Source organism: Giraffa tippelskirchi, chromosome 6, assembly GCF_054371585.1.
Source record: "Giraffa tippelskirchi isolate mGirTip1 chromosome 6, T2T-mGirTip1v1.2.pri, whole genome shotgun sequence".
NCBI classification, from domain to species: domain Eukaryota; kingdom Metazoa; phylum Chordata; class Mammalia; order Artiodactyla; family Giraffidae; genus Giraffa; species Giraffa tippelskirchi.
In genome coordinates this window covers 96,213-113,287 of record NC_137280.1, presented here as the reverse complement: position 1 = coordinate 113,287, position 17,075 = coordinate 96,213, and the positions used below count along the sequence as shown (strand labels likewise).

The 17,075-nt window shown below is 51.3% G+C and overlaps 3 long non-coding RNA genes across 3 annotated transcripts in view; 2 read left to right on the top strand and 1 right to left on the bottom strand.

Moving 5' to 3' along the window:
* LOC145508618 (uncharacterized) overlaps positions 1-17,075 on the top strand; it is a 152,277-nt gene that overhangs the window by 53,013 nt on the left and 82,189 nt on the right. The gene's annotated exons all lie outside the window — the stretch shown is intronic.
* On the bottom strand, positions 1,002-9,430 carry LOC145508619 (uncharacterized). The gene is made up of 2 exons (XR_014055480.1): positions 7,464-9,430; positions 1,002-6,405 (listed from the first exon to the last, which is right to left on the bottom strand). It is a non-coding gene; the product is annotated as an uncharacterized LOC145508619 (long non-coding RNA).
* On the top strand, positions 8,755-10,427 carry LOC145508615 (uncharacterized). Its single transcript, XR_014055476.1, has 2 exons — positions 8,755-9,817; positions 10,105-10,427. It is a non-coding gene; the product is annotated as an uncharacterized LOC145508615 (long non-coding RNA).

The following is a 17,075-nucleotide window of genomic DNA, read 5'->3' as shown; positions in this document are numbered from 1 at the left end:
CATGTTCCATTGTGTATCTACTACACTGTGCTTATCCATTCATCTGTGGAACGCTTGTGTTGCTTCCACCTTGTGGCTACTGTGAATAACGCTTCTGTGAATATGGGATACGATATCTGTTTCAGTTCTTGGTTTTAAATATGTTGGGTGTATTCCCTGGACCGGAATTGATGGATTCTATGTTAACTCTGTGTTTGTTTTTGAGGAGCCCCCTACTGTTTTCTGCAGCTGTGGCTCTATTTTACTATATTCCTTTATATGGCATCTTATGGATGTATCTACCTTATTTTGCCTATTCATTCACCTGTTGGTGGACATTTTCATTGTTTTTACCTTGGGCTGTTGAGAACAGTGCTGCTATGAATATTGGTGTACAACTTTATATTTGAACACCTGTTTTAAATTCTTTGTATGTATGTCTAGGAGTGGAGCTTCCAAAACATATGATAATTATATTTCTATATTTTTGAGAAAATGCTGAAGTTTTATACACATCGATTGCACCATTTTACATCTCCACAAGTAAAGTTGGAGTTCCACTTTCTGTACATTTTTGCCACCTTTGTTATTTGTCTTTATTGTCGGTTTTCCCCATGTCCGTCCTGTGCGCCGTATGACGGAGGAAGTCATGATGTGGGACCCACACTTGAGGAGGGGAGTTAGCCTCACACGCTTGATGGACGCTGAGCGTCTGCATCAGTTGTTAGAATCTCTCTGCACAGAGATATTTATTCAACACTACTCATAAAACCTATGTAACTTTTTTTTTAAACCAGTTTGGACACATGAAAATTATTTTAAACGTTTGGTTATAATCTAGCATTACGTTATTAGACTGCTTAGTTTATTCTTGCTTTGGCTATTAAGAGCTTTTTCCATGCTCTCCTGTTTTTATTTTACATAATTCAGCTTTCATGGGGTTTTTTGGTGCTTCTTTCTCATATTTTAAGATGATCTTGCTTTACATATTTACTGTCTCAGTCCTAGTATCAGCCACGTATTTAAAGAATCCTTATTCCTTTTTATTAGAGAATGGTAATAAAAACTTGTATGTGGGAACTTACTATTCTCAGCAGACAATGCATGAAAATACATATGCATGTATCCCAGACTATGCATACACACAGTTATGAAGATTTTCACAGGGAGCTATGTGTTTCTGTATTAGGCTAAAGATAGTTTATAATTATGTCTCCCACCTGACCTGTTATGACACAGGTATTGTAACCTTCTCCCTTTGTCCACCTGTAACTTCCCACTCCAGGGGTAAGAAACCTGGCTTCCACTACTTGTCATTTATCAAATCCAGTGCTTTTTCCATTCGATGACTGATACAGTAGTTCCAGTCCTGTTAGCTACACGCTCCCATAGGAAAGAACTTACAGAGTCCATTGTTTGTGCATGGTACATTTTGCCTGTGGCCTGCAGATTCCATTCGTTTCCGCAATGAACTTAGGTCAGCTCATTTTGTCCTACCACTAAGAGTGGGTGTTTTCTTTTTCTTCTTTTTAAAAAAAAATCTCTTGGCTGTGCTATATGGCATGTGGGATTTTAGGTCCCTGACCAGGAATTGAACCCACCTTTCCTGCATTGGCAACGTGGAGTCTTAACCACTGGACCACCAGGGAAGTCCTGAAGTTTTTCATACATTTCTCAATAAGTTAGATTCTTTGTTAAATTCTGCATTCCAGTCTTTGACACTCCCATACCATAAATAAATAAATTTGAATAGGTAATAATTTACTTGTTGGATTCTAAAAACAAAAATATATGTGCTTAGACAAATGCATAGTGGCAGGTATTCATCACTACAATACCATATGAAATATTTCAACCACATATTCCATAAATTGTTTATCATGTCTGTTTTGCCTTTTCTAGAATGTCTTATAAATTTGTACAGTGTGTAGCACTTGAGGCTGGGTTTCTTAGTAAAGTAAATGTTAGATTCATGCTTTTTTAAATAAATGGGTTGGTAGTTCATTCCTTTGTACTCTGAATACTATTGTATCGCATTAGATGAGAGGAAAGATCATTTTCCCTCTGCCCTTCGATGTTCTTCATTGAGATCCTCATAACGAAGGGGAGATGAACTGGAGAAAAACAGTTGGAGGTTTAATATATGCCATGCATTCGTGTATACTTGAAAGATACCTGGAAAACTGAGTCACTTCCTGAAATGGTGCAAGTTAAGTTCAGTTCAGTCACTCAGTTGTGACCAGCTGTTTACAATCCCATGGACTTCAGCACACCAGGCTTCCCTGTCCATCACCAACTCCCAGAGCTGGCTCAAACTAATGTCCATCGAGTCTGTGATGCCATCCAACCATCTCATCCTCTGTCGTCCCCTTTTCCTGCCTTCAATCTTTCCCAGCATCAGGGTTTTTTCAAATGAGACAGTTCTTCACATCAGGTGGCTAATGTGTTGGAGTTTCAGCTTTAGCATCTGTCCTTCCGATGAATACTCAGGACTGATCTCCTTTAGGATGGACTGGTTGGATCTCCTTGCAGTCCAAGGGACTCTCAAGAGTCTTCTCCAACACCACAGTTCAAAAGAATCAATTCTTCAGTTCTCAGCTGTCTTTATGGTCCAACTCTCACATCCACACATGACTACTGGAAAAACCATAGCTTTGACTAGACGGACCTTTGTTGGCAAAGTAACATCTCTGCTTTTTCATATTCTGTCTAGGTTGGTCATAACTTTTCTTCCAAGGAGCAAGCGTCTTTGAATTTCACGGCTGCAGTCACCATGTGCAGTGATTTTGGAGCCCAAGAAAATAAAGTCTCTCACTGTTTCCATTATTTCCCCATCTATTTGCCATGAAGTGATGGGACCAGATGTCATGATCTTAGTTTTTTGAATGTTGACTTTTAAGCCTACTTTTTCACTCTCCTCTCTCACTTTTATCAAGAGGCTCTTCAGTTCCTCTTCACTTTCTGCCATAAGTGTGGTGTCATCTGTATATCTGAGGTTATTGATGTTTCTCCCAGCAATCTTGATTCCAGCTTGTCTTTCATCCAGCCCAGCATTTCACACGATCTACTCTGCATATAAGTTAAATAAACAGGGTAGCAGTATACAGTCTTGACGTACTCCTTTCCCAGTTTGGAACCAGTCCCTTGTTCCTTGTCCGATTCTAATTGTTGCTTCTTGACCTCCATACAGATTTCGCAGGAGGCAGGTCAGGTGGTCTGGTATTCACATCTGTTTAAGAATTTTCCACAGTTTGTTGTGATCTGCACACTCAAAGGCTTTGGTGTAGCCAAAGCAGAAGTAGATGTTTTTCTGGAACTCTCTTGCTTTTTTGATGATCCAACAGATGTTGGCAATTTGATCTCTGGTTCCTCTACCTTTTCCAAATTCTGCTTGAACATGTGGACATTCGTGGTTCACGTACTGTTGAAGCCTGGCTTAGAGAATTCTGAGCATTACTTTGCTAGCATGTGAGATGAGTGCAATTGTGATAGAATTCCAGTTGAGCTATTTCAAGTCCTAAAAGATGATGCTGTGAAAGTGCTGTACTCAGTATGTCAGCAATTTTGGAAAACTCAGCAGTGGCCACAGGACTGGAAGAGGTCAGTTTTCATTCCAATCCCAAAGAAAGGCAATGCCAAAGAATGCTCTAACTACTGCAGAGTTGGACATGACTGAGCGACTGAACTGAACTGAACTGAATTTGAACATTCTTTGACATTTCCTAGTCCTGTTGTCACTGCTGACCTGAATGTCTAGTGGTTCTCCCTACTTTCTTAAATTTAAGTCTGAATTTGGCAATAAGGAGTTTATGATCTGAGCCACAGTCTTATGACTCAGTTTATGATCTGAGCTCCCATTCTTGTGTTTCCTGACTGTATAGAGCTTCTCCATCTTTGGCTGCAAAGGATATAATCAATTGGATATTGACCGTAGAGTCTTCTCTTGTGTTGTTGGAAGAGGGTGTTTGCTATGACCAGTGTGTTCTCTTGGCAAAACTCTGTCAGTAGAGCAAAGGATAACAGGAAGAGCATCAGGGACTCAGATTCAGCAACAAGACATTATTTAGGGCCAGCAACAGGGCCTTAATTAGGCACAGTGTTAGGACCTCAGAGATAACTTCATGGCCTGAGTAAGAGATAGTTCAGGCTGTTAGTTAGCTGCACTTCAGTGACTTTCTTAAGGACATAGTCAGGGCCTTAGTAATAAGATCAGGGTGTTATTTTGTGACAGCTTAGGCTATAAGGGGCAGTATCATGGCCTCAATTAGGGGCAGTGACAGGCTTAGGGCCATCATAAAGTATAGTTCAGGCCTTAGCTAGGGACAGTGTCTGGGACTTAGCTAAAGACAGTTTCAAGGCTTCAGTTAGAGATAACTTGAGGGCCTTAAAGAAGTTCAGGCTGTTACTTAGCAGCATCTCAGGACCTTAATAGGGCTAGCGTCAGGTTCATAGTTGTGACCAGTGTCAGGGTGTTAGTTAGGGACAGCATCAGAGACCTACTTCAGTACATATTCAGGGCCTTAGTTATGGAGAGGATCATGGCAAAAGTAGGCATATTGAGGGCTATTAGGGACACCATCAGGGCATTAGGATGAGTCTCAGGGTGTTATTTAGAGGCAAAATGAGGATGTTAGTTAGGGAAAGAGTCAGAAAATTGGTTACAGACAGTACCAGCCCCTCAGGTAGAGACTTCTTCAAGGCCTTAGTGCCTTGAAGTGAGGGAGAGCATCAGGGGTGCAACTTCAGTGCCTGAGAGAGGGAGAGCATCAGGCCGTCACTTAAGTACAGCATTAAGGGCTTAATGAGGGAGAGCGTCAGGGCCTCAGAGAAAATTTGAAGACCTTAGTAAAAGACACTTTAGACCATTTGTCCCAGGGATATTGTCAGGGTGTTCGTTACAACCAGCATCAGGGCCTTAGTTAGGGAGAGAGTTAAGAGGACAGTTTGGGAAAGCTCAGGCCATCATGGACAGCTGAGGGCCATAGTTAGTGTAGGGTCAGGGCCTGGTAGTGAAATCGAGTGGACCCTGAGGGGCTCCTGGGCCCAGAAGCCTTTCCCATGTTCCCTGTTTCTTTGTCGGGAATAGACTCCCAGCTCCATGACCTACCCTGAGCTCCAAAGGGCAGATTGGAAGAGGTGCTAATCAGGGAAGGGAGGGAATCAGAGAGAAGGAAAGAGCACTCAAAAAAGAGTATTTTGTCTTGAGTCAGGGTCCTGTTTCTGTCAAAAGTTCAGTTTAGTTCAGTCACGCAGTCTTGTCCAACTCTTTGCAACCCCATGAATCGCAGCACGCCAGGCCTCCCTGTCCATCACCAACTCCCGGAGTTTACCGAAACCCATACCCATTGAGTCGGTGATGCCATCCAACCCTCTCATCCTCTGTCATCCCCTTCTCCTCCTGCCCCCAATCCTTCCCAGCATTAGGGTCTTTTCCAATGAGTCAACTCTTTGCACGAGGTTGCCAAAGTATTGGAGTTTCAGCTTCAACAACAGTCCTTGCAATGAACACCCAGGACTGATCTCCTTGAGGATGGACTGGTTGGATCTCCTTGCAGTCCAAGGGACTCTCAAGAGTCTTCTCCAACACCACACTTCAAAAGCATCAATTCTTCAGCACTCAGCTTTCTTCACCGTCCAACTCTCACATCCATACACGACCACTGGAAAAACCATAGCCTTGACTATACGGACCTTTGTTGGCAAAGTAATGTCTCTGCTTTGAAATATGCTATCTAGGTTGGTCATAACCTTCCTTCCAAGGAGTAAGCGTCTTTTAATTTCATGGCTGCAAACACCATCAGCAGTGACTTTGGAGCCCAAAAAAATAAAGTCTGACACTGTTTCCACTGTTTCCCCATCTATTTCCCATGAAATGATGGGACCAGATGTCATGATCTTAGTTTTCTGAACGTTGAGCTTTAAACCAACTTTTTCACTCTCCTTTTTTCACTTTCATCAAGAGGCTCTTTAGTTCTTCTTCACTTTCTGCCATAAGGGTGGTGTCATCTGCATATCTGAGGTTGTTGATATTTCTCCCAGCAATCTTGATTCCAGCTTGTGTTTCTTCCAGCCCAGCATTTCTCATGATGTACTCTGCATATAAGTTAAATAAGCAGGGTGACAATATACAGCCTTGATGTACTCCTTTTCCTATTTGGAACCAGTCTGTTGTTCCATGTCCAGTTCTAACTGTTGCTTCCTGGCCTGCATACAGGTTTCTCAAGAGACAGGTCAGATGGTCTGGTATTCCCATCTCTTTCAGAATTTTCCACAGTTTATTGTGATCCACACTGTCAAAGGCTTTGGCATAGTCAATAAAGCAGAAATAGACGTTTTTCTGGAACTCTCTTGCTTTTTCGATGATCCAGCAGATGTTGGCAATTTGATCTCTGGTTCCTCTGCCTTTTCTAAAACCAGCTTGAACATCTGTCAAAAGGGATACACATAAAAATATCTCTAAACTTTTTACCCAACTAAACATCCTCTCCAGCAAAATGGAAAATTGTAGCATTCTTTATTCCAGAGAAGCTTACTAAGAGACCACCTGAGGTCAGATGAAGGGAGTTCAGGCCCTGTACACACCCTAATCCTTACAACTCTGCCCTTTAACCATTGCTATAAAGTGAAAGTCACTCAGTCTGACTGTTTGTGATCCCATGGACTATACAGTCCATGGAATTCTCCAGACCAGAATACAGGAGTAGGTAGCCATTCCCTTCTTCAGGGCATCTTCCCAACCCAGAGATCAAACCCAGGTCTCCCGCATTGCAGGTGGATTCTGTAGCAGCCGAGCCATCAGGGAAGCCCAAGAATACTAAAGGGGGTAGCCTATCCCTTTTCCAGGGAGTCTTCCCAACCCAAGAATTGAACCAGGGTCTCCTGCATTACACGCAGATTACTTACCAGCTGAGCTACCAGGGAAGCCCATATCTATAAAACTCCTAATTAAATCCTCCTGCCTTGGAGCAGTTTTTGAGGGCATGAGTTTTCTGTGGCCCTCTTTGCTAGCAAAGCAGTATAGCTTGCTTTTCTACTTCACATGAAACTCTATCTCTGAGATTTGGTTTAGCACTGGTGTACAGAGGTGGCGTTTTGGGATCAGACTTGGTGCTCATTGTTGGGCTGACTTGGGGATGGCCCCTGTGGGTCCTCTAATTTTATCAGATGCTCCAAGATTTTCTCCATGCCAGCCTCTTTCAAGAGAGTGGAAGGCTGGAGAATTCCATTAGAGGGCAGATCACCTGGCATTCTTGCCTGGAAAGGCTGAGACCGAGTCATACCCCAATCTGGCAATTGGAACTCCAGGGCAGGAGCAGAGAAGAGGGACTGCCCTAGCCGCTGCCAAGACCAACTCTGTCTTGAGGACGATCCTCTGTTCATCCTGTCCGGACTGTTCCAAATGTCCTACCCCAAGGAATTAATCTGGGAAACCAGGAAAGTAGCACTTGCGGTGTTTCTAGAACTTAGACTGTGTGATAACTCACTAGCATGCACTCTGTGGTTCTGTAGACTTAGGATAATCTTGGTTCCCATTTTGGTGGTTGTTCATTCCGGGAAATCTCATCTGGAAGGTGCTTCTGAATTCCTTTGCTTTGAAGTGATCTGTATTTGTGTTTGAAATAACTTCACTCTGTTTATGTAGGTATTGTATGGCATATTTTAACAGTTCTTTTAGAGTCAGACCCAAGTGAGGACCAGAGATAGAGTTGAAAGTGTAGTCAGCTCCATAGTAACAGCATAGCGAGGACCAGAGTCAGGTCGTAGTGAGGTCCAGAGACGTGAAATAGTGAGGACCTATGTCAGGATGTAGTGAGGACCAGCAGTTGGCCAATGAGAGGACCATTGGCAGGCGACGAGAGGGGACCAGCGGCGGGCCGTCGAGAGGACCTGGCGACCCGATTCTGGCCGATGAGAGGACCTGGGGGGGACCCACGGAGAGAACCTGGGCGGCGGGGGGGTGGTCCGCGGAGAGGACCCTGAGGGGAGCAGTCAAGCGGACCTGGGGTGGGGAGTCGTAAGTGGACGAGTGGTGGCGGACGGGGTCTGTGGAGAGGACCTGAAAAGGGCAGTCAAAGGGCATAGAGAAAGGAAAGAAGTCAGGGCCGGTCACAGGCAGCGTCAGGTCCTAGAGAGGAAGGACGTCAGGGATCAGTGAGAGGCGGCGGCCGGTCCTAGAGAGGAAAGACGTCAGGGATCAGATCAGTGAGAGGCGGCGTTCGGTCCTAGAGAGAAAAGATGTTAGGGATCAGTGAGAGGCGGCGACCGTCCTAGAGAGGAAGCACGTCAGGGATCAGCGAGAGGCGGCGTCCGTCCTAGAGAGGAAGGACGTCAGGGATCAGCGAGAGGCGGAGTCTGGTCCTAGAGAGGAAGGACCGCAGGGATCAGTGAGAGGCGGCGTCAGGTCCTAGAGAGGAAAGACGTCACGGAGCCGTGAGAAGTGGCGTCACATCCTAGAGAGGAGAGACGTCAGGGATCAGCGAGAGGCGGCGTCCGTCCTAGAGAGGAAGGACGTCAGGGATCAGCGAGAGGCGGCGTCCGGTCCTAGAGAGGAAGGACGTCAGGGATCAGCGAGAGGCGGCGGCCGGTCCTAGAGAGGAAGGACGTCAGGGATCAGCGAGAGGCGGCGGCCGGTCCTAGAGAGGAAGGACGTCAGGGATCAGTGAGAGGCGGCGTTCATTCCTAGAGAGGAAGGACGTCAGGGATCAGCGAGAGGCGGCGTCCGGTCCTAGAGAGGAAGAACGTCAGGGATCAGCGAGAGGCGGCGTCCGGTCCTAGAGAGGAAGGACGTCAGGATTCAGCGAGAGGTGGTGTCCGGTCCTAGAGAGAAGGACCGCAGGGATCAGGGGCAGCGTCCGGTCCTAGAGAGGAAAGACGTCACGGAGCCGTGTGAAGTGGCGTCATGTCGTAGAGAGGAGCGACGTCAGGGATCAGCGAGTGGCGGCGTCTGTCCTAGAGAGGAAGGACATCAGGGATCAGCGAGAGGCGGCGGCCAGTCCTAGAGAGGAAGGACGTCAGGGATCAGTGAGAGGCGGTGTTCAGTCCTAGAGAGGAAAGACGTCAGGGATCAGCGAGAGGCGGCGTCCGGTCCTAGAGAGGAGAGACGTCAGGGATCAGCGAGAGGCGGCGTCCGTCCTAGAGAGGAAGGACGTCAGGGATCAGCGAGAGGCGGCGTCCGGTCCTAGAGAGGAAGGACGTCAGGGATCAGCGAGAGGCGGCGTCCGGTCCTAGAGAGGAAGGACGTCAGGAATCAGCGAGAGGTGGTGTCCGTCCTAGAGATGAAGGACGTCAGGGATCAGCGAGAGGCGGTGTCCGGTCCTAGAGAGAAGGAGCGCAGGGATCAGAGGCAGCGTCAGGTCCTAGAGAGAAAAGACGTCACGGAGCCGTGAGAAGTGGCGTCACGTCCTAGAGAGGAGAGACGTCAGGGATCAGCGAGAGGCGGCGGCCGGTCCTAGAGAGGAAGGACGTCAGGGATCAGCGAGAAGCGGCGTCCGGTCCTAGAGAGGAAAGACGTCACGGAGCCGTGAGAAGTGGCGTCACGTCCTAGAGGGGAGCGACGTCAGGGATCAGCGAGAGGCGGAGTCCGTCCTAGAGAGGAAGGACGTCAGGGATCAGCGAGAGGCGGCGGCCGTCCTAGAGAGGAAGGACGCCAGAGATCAGCGAGAGGCGGCGTCCGTCCTAGAGAGGAAGGACGCCAGGGATCAGCGAGAGGCGGCGTCCCGTCCTAGAGAGGAAGGACGTCAGGGATCGGTGATAGGTGGCGTCCGGACCTAGAGAGGAAAGACCTCAGATATCAGTGAGAGGCGGCGTCCGGTCCTAGAGAGGACGACCGCAGGGATCGGTGAGAGGTGGCGTCTGGTCCTAGAGATGAAGGACGTCAGGGATCAGGGAGAGGCGGTGTCCAGTCCTAGAGAGGAAGGACGTCAGGGATCAGTGAGAGGCGGTGTCCGGTCCTAGAGTGGAAAGACATCATGCAGCCGTGAGAGGTGGTGTCAAAGTCCTAGAGAAGATTAGGGTTAGAGGGTTAGGGTTTAGGGTTAGAGGTTGGGTTACGGTTTGGGGTTAGGGTTAGGGTTCAGTACCCACCTTGAGGCCAGGGTGCAGTCTCACGGTGTCGTCTCCCCGCAGCGGGGCAGGAGGCTAGTGTGCCAGTCCCAGCCACCTGCCCTGAAGACCAAGGAGCAGTCCAAGCACGAGCTGATGGACAAGGACAAGGAGGAGCAGCTGTTTTTCTTCACATAGCGCGCGGGGCTCCTGCTGGCTGAACAGAAGCAGAGACGGAGGCGTGCGGAGCAGAGGCGGAGCTTGCACACCAGCACTGGCCCCCTGCCCTTCGCCCCTCGCCCCTCGCCTTTCGTCCCCCGTGTTTTGCCTTGAGACTCACCTTAAATAAAAGCTGTGTTGCTCAGGTACCTCCAGGCCTGTCTCGGGAGGCAGGCACGGTAACAAAATGTCTGTCTCCCCTCATTTGTCAGTTAAACCAGCAAATGATAAGGGATAGAGGAAGAGATGGTTGGGTGGCATCACCGACTGAATGGACATGAGTTTTAGCAAACTCCGGGAGATAGTGAAAGACAGGGAAGCCTGGTGTGCTGCAGTCCATGGGGTCGCAGAGAGTCAGACGTGACTTAGTGACTGAACAATAATGATAAGGGATGATGTGCCCATTTGGATTTCCTGTCAGTCAGCTGCTGAGACAGACGTCCTGCGGTGACTGGGGTGAGATCAATTGCAGTTCTGCACAAGGTGAGATGGGAGATCAACTGCATGTTAACCTGAGGCGACAGGTAAAAACTCCAGTGTAAACCGAGGTGATGTGTGTGATTCAGCCTAGATCCACCCTGGGATCTTCTTCAGCTCCACCCAACACTGATGGGTTGTAGGATGACTCCTAGCTGCCAAGGAACTCAAGTGTGGGAACAAGCACTGTTACACTTGAGGTGAGATGTAGGCTCAGACTCAGGCTCTCTGAGGCTAATGGTGAAGTTCATCCATTTTTTCTACCCAAGGGATGTAGAGGATCATCTCTAGATGGAACTGAGTGGAGTTGTGGGGTCAGCTCAACACACAGGGTGAGGTGTGGGGTCAGCCCAAATCCACCACAGGGTGAGGCGTGGGGTCCACCCAACTCCACTGTGGGCTGAGGTTTGGGGTCAGGCCCAACTAGACAGGGGGGTGAGGTGTGGTGTCCGCCCCAGCTCCACTGTGGGGTTTGGAGTCGGTTCACCCCGAACTCCACTTGGGGTGAGGTGTGGGGTCAGCCCCCAAATCCAGGGAGGTGAGGTGTGGGTCACTGCCAGCTCCACCATGGGTTTAGGTGTGGGGTCAGCCCCCAACTACACATGGGGTGATGTGTTGGGTCAGCCCCAGCTGCACCATGAGGTTTGGAGTGGGTTCACCCCCAACTCCACTTGGGGTGAGAAGTGGGTTCAGCCCCAGTTCCACAGTGGGGTGAAGTGTGGGCCAAGTCTCAGCTCCACAGTGGGGTGAGGTGTGGGATCAGCCCCAGGTCCACCTTGAGATGAGATGTGGGGTCAGATCCAACTCCACCTGGGGTGAGTTGTGGGTCAGCACTAGCTCCATAGTTGGGTGAGGTATGTCGTCAGCCCGAACACATATAGGATGAGGGGTGGGTTCAGGCCCATTTCCACTGTGGTGTGAGCTGTGGGATCAGCCCCAACTCCACTTGGGGTGAAGTGTGAGTCAGCCCCAGCTCGATCGTGGGGTGTGTTGTGGGGTAAGCCCCATCTCCACCGTGGGGTGAGGTGTGGTGTGAGCCCTAGCTCCAACTTGGGGTGATTGTGTGGTCAGCCCCTGGTCCACCAAGGCATGAGGTGTGTAGTCAGCCTCACTCCACCATAGGGTGTGATGTGCCGTAAACACCATCTCCACCATGTGGTGAGGTGTAGGGTCAGCCCTAGCTCCCCTGTCCGGTGAAGTGTGTGGTCAGCCACAGGTCCACCGTGGGGTGAGGTCTGGGGTCATTCCTCAACTCCGTGGGATGAGGTGTCATCAACCCCAAATCCACTGTGGGGTGAAGTGTCGTGTCACCCCCAAATCAACTGTTGGGTGAGTTGTTGTGTCAGCTCTGAGTTCACCATGGGTGAGCTGTGGGTGCAGCCCCCATTCAGCCGTGGAGTGATGTGATGAGTCAGCCCTGGGTCCACCGTGGGGTGAGATGTGGTGTCCGCTACAACTCCACCATGGGGTGAAGTGTATAGTCAGCCACAACTCTACCTTAGGGTGTTGTTTGGGGCAAGCCCCAGCTCAACCGTGGGGTGAGGTGTGTGGTCAGCCCCTGGTCCACCGTGGGGTGAGGTCTGTGGTTTACCCACTACTCCTCTGTGGGGTGAGTTGTAGGGTCAGTCCCCAACTCCTCAGTGGGATGAGGTGTCGTGTCAGTCTCCAATTGACTGTGGGGTGAGTTGTTGGATCAGCTCCGGGTCCACCGTGTGTGAGTTGTGTGTTCATCCCCACCGTGGGATGAGGTGTGGAGTCAGCCCCAGGTCCACTATGGCGTGAGGTGTCGGGTCAGTCCCCTACTCCTCCATGGGGTTAGGTTTCAGGTCAGTCCCAATGCCACTGTGGGGTGAAGTGTGGGGTTGGCCCCCAACTCCTCCATGGGGTGAGGTATGGTGTCACCTCAACTCCACCATGGGATGAGGTATGTGGTCAGCCACAACTCCACTGAAGCATGTGGTGTGGGGCAAGCTCCAGCTCCACCATGGTGTGAGGTCTGTGGTAGGGCCTTGTTCCACTGTGGAGTGAGGTGTGTGGTCAACCCCACTGTGGTGAGTGTTGTGGGCTCAGACCCAACTCCACTGTGGGGTGAGGTATGGGGTCAGCATGAACTCCACCGTGGGGTGAGGTGTGGTGTTGGCCCAAACTCCACCATGGGATGAGTTGCTGGGTCAGATAGAGGTCCTCTGTGGGCTGAGGTGTGGGGTCAGCCCTGGATCCACTGTGGGTGGGGTGTTGGTTCAGCCCCAACTCCACCTTCGAGTGAGTTGTGGGGTCAGCCACAACTAACCATAGTGTGAGATGTGGGGCTAGCCTCAGGTCCTCTGTGGGGTGAGGTATGAGTTTGGACCCAGCTCCGCCATGGGGTGAGGTTTGTGGTCAGCTCCATCTCCACTGTGGGATGAGGTATCATGTCAGCCCTAGCTCCTCCATGCGTGAAGAGTAGGGTCAGCCCTATCTCCACCATGGGCTGATGTGTAGGGCCATTCCACAACTCCTCCATGGGGTGAGTTTGGGGTCAGTCTTAACTCCACCATGGGGTGAGGTGTGGGATCAGCCCCAACTCAACTGTGGGGTGAGGTTTGCATTTAGGCCTGTCTGAATCGTGGGATGAGGTGTGTGGTCAGCCCCTACTCCACCGTGGGGTGAGGTCTGGGGTCAGCCTCAGGCCCTCTGTGGCATGAGGTGTGTGGTCAGCCTGAACTCCACCATTGGGTGAGGTGTGAGGTCTGCCCCAGCTCCTCTGTGGCGTGAGCTGTGGGGTCAGTCCCCAACTTCACCATGGGGTAAGCTGCGATGTCAGTCCGAATTCCAGCATGGAGTGAGGTGTGGGGTCCACGCCTAACTCCAATGAGGGGTGAGGTGTGTGGCCATCCACTGCTCCACTGTAGGGTGAAGTGTGTGGACACCCCCAGGTCCTCCATGGGTGAGGTTTGAGTTCCATCCCCAACTCCTCCGTTGGGTGATGTGTGTGGTCAGTTGGCAACTCCACCTTGGAGTGAGGTGTGCAGTCAGTTCCCACCTCCTCTGTAGAATGAGTTGTGGGGTCAGTTCCTAACTCCTCGATGGGGTGAAATGTTCTGTCAGCACCAACTCCATCGTGGGGTGTGATGTGTGGTCAATCCCAGTTCCACCTTGGGGTGGGGTATGGAGTCAGCGCCAGCTCCACTGTGGGGTGAGTTGTAAGGTCAAACCACAGGTTCACAGTTTGGTGAGGTGTGGGTTCAGTCCCCATCACCACCATGGGTTGAGGTGTGGATTCAGCACTAACCTCACTGAGGGGTGAGGTGTGGGTTCACCACCAAGTCCACCATGGGGTGAGGTGTGGGGTCAACCCACAAGAGTACCGTGGGATGAGGTGTGGGGTCAGCACCAGGTCCAACGTTGGGTGAGGATGGTGTCTGCCCACAATTCCTCCGTGGGGTGAGTTGTGGTGTCAGCCCCAACTCCACCGTGGGGTGAGGTGTTGGGTCAGCCCCAGCTAAACCGAGGTAAGGTGTGTGGTCAGCCCTGGATCCACTGTGGAGAGAGGTGTTGGGTCATCCCCGGCTCCACCGTGGGGTGAGGTGTGTCCACAGCCCCAGCTCCAACATGGGGTGAGTTGTGGAGTCAGCCCCCCAATCCTCCATTGAGTGAGGTGTGGGGCCACTCCCAGCTCCACCGTGGGGTTAGGTGTGTCCTCAGACCCAGCTCCACCGTTGGGTGCAATGTGGGGTCAGCCCAACTCCACCATGGGGTAAGGTGTGTTCTCAGCCCCAGCTCCACTGTGGGATGAGGTGTGGGCTCAGACCTAGCTCCTCCGTGGGTGAAGTGTGGGGTCAGCCTCAACTCCATCATGGAGTGAGGTGTGGGATCAGCCCCAGCACCACTGTGGGATGAGGTGTGGGATCTGCCAAGCTCCACCAAGGTGTGAGTTGTTGGTCAGCCCCAGTTCCACCATGTGGTGTGGTGTGGGGTCTGCCTCCAGCTCCTCTGAGTGGTGAAGTGTGGTGTCAGCCCTAATTCCACCATGGGATGAGGTGTTGGGTCAGCCCCAGGTCCACCATGGGGTGAGGTGTGTGGTCATCCACGACTCCACTGTAGGGTGTGGTGTGGGGTAAGACCCATCTCTGCCGTGGGGTGAGGTGTGGGGTCAGCCCTATCTCCACTGTGGAGTGAGTTGTGTGGTCAGCCCCAGCTCCACCGTGCACTGAGGTCTGGGGTCTACTCACAAGTCCTCCGTGGGTTGAGGTGTGGGGCCAGTCCCCAACTCTTCCATGGGATGAGGTGTGATGTCAGCCCCAAATCCACCGTGGGGTGAAGTTTGGGTCAGCCCCACTGGGGGTGAGGTGTGGGGTCAGCTCCCAATGCCACCATGTGGTGAGGTGTGGGGTCAGACCAACTCCTCTCTGGGGTGAGGTGTGTGCTCAGCCCCCAGCTCTACGTGGGGAGAGGAGTGGGATTAGCCAAAACTCCATGTGGGTTGAGCTGTGGGGTCAGCCCCATCTCCACCTGGGTTGAAATGTGGTATCAGACCCAGGTCCACCGTGGGCTGAGATGTGGGCTCAACCCCCAACTCTACGTGGGTTCTTGTGTGGGGTTAGCTGCAGCTCCACGTGGGATGAGGTGTGGGGTCAGATCCAACTCCACTTGGGGTGAGTTGTGGCTTCAGCAAAAGCTCCACAGTTGGTTGAGGTGTGTCGTCAGCCCTAACTCATGTGGAATGAGGTGTGGGGTCAGGCCCATTTCCACCGTGGTGTGAGCTGTGGGATCAGCCTCAACTCCACGTGGGGTGAGGTGTAAATCAGGCCGAAATCCACTTGGGGTCAGGTGAGGGGTCCACCGAACTCCACGTGAGGTGAGGTGTAGTGTCAGCTCCAAATCCACCATGGGGTGAAGTGTTGGGTCAGCCCCACTGGGGGTGAGGTGTGGGGTCAGCACCAACTCCACCATGGGGTGAGGTGTGGGATCAGTCCCCAACTCCTCCGTGGGGTGAGGTTTTGGGTTAGTCCCAACTTCATCATGGGGTGAGGTGTGGGGTCAGCCCCCAACTGCTCCATGGAGTGAGATGTGGGGTCATTTCCCAACCCCTCCATTGGTGAGGTGTGTATTCAGCTCCAACTCCACCATTGGGTGAGGTGTGGGTTCCTGCCTCATCTCCATGGGGTGAGGTATGGGGTCAGCCCCAGCTCCACCATGGTGTGAGGTGTGGGGTAAGTCCAACTGTGGGCCGAGGTTGTAGGTAAGCCCACCGTGGGGTTAGGTGTGGTGTCAGCCCCAAATCCCCTGTGGGGTGAGGTGCTGGGTCAGCCCCACCAGGGGTGAGGTGTGGGGTCAGCCCAGCTGCACCATGATATGAGGTGTTGGGTCAGCCCCAGGTCCACTGTGGGGTGATGTGTTGAATCAGCCCCAGATCCACTTGGCTTGAGGTGTGGGGTTGGGCCCAGCTCCACTGACAGGTGAGGTGTGAAGTGAGCCTCAGCTCATCCGTGGTGAGACGTGTGGTGTCAGCCCCAGCTCCTCCGTGTGGTGAGGCGTGGGGTTAGAACCAGCCACCCCATGGGGTCAGGTGTCGGATCAGTACCAGCTCAACTGTTGGGTGAGGTGTGGTGTCAGCCCCAGCTCCACCGTGGGGTCAGGTGTGGGGTCAGCCCAAGCTCCATTGTGGGGTTAGTAGAGGGGTCAGGCCCAGCTCCGCCATTGGGTGATGTGGGGTCAGCCCCAGCTTCCCCATGGGGTGAGGTGTGGGGTCATCCCCACCGTGGGTTGAGGTGTGGGGTCATCCCCACCGTGGGGTGAGGTATGATGTGAGCCCCAGCTCCACCGTGGGGTGAGGAGTCGTAAAGGGAAGAGAAGGGAGCGACAGAGGACGAGATTGTGTGGATGGCATCACCAACTCAATGGACATGAGTTTGAGCAAACTCTGGGAGATCGTGAGGGACAGGGAGGCCTGGCGTGCTGTGGCCCATGGGGTCACAGAGTGTGGGTCACGACTTGGGGACTGAACAACAAAGAGGTACTCATAAGCAAAACTCTTGAGGTTGCTATTGCAGGGAATGGCCAAAGGCGGCAGGGTTCTTTCATGCCCAGTTGTGATTACCTAGGAAATGAAAGCTTTCGAGTTTTAACTCAGGACTGTAATTTAATATGGAATGTACCTGAAGAAACACCCAACAGCTTGTGTGTTCTTCCTGAACATTTTTATTTATTTATTTTAATAATTTTATTTATTTATTGGCCATGCCCTGCAGCTTGTGGGATCTTTAGTTCCCTGCCCAAGGATCAAACCTTCGCCGTCTGAATTGGAAGCACAGAATCTTAACCACTGAACTGCAGGGAAGTCCCCCTGAGCATTCTTTTTTAAAATGAACCTTTATTTT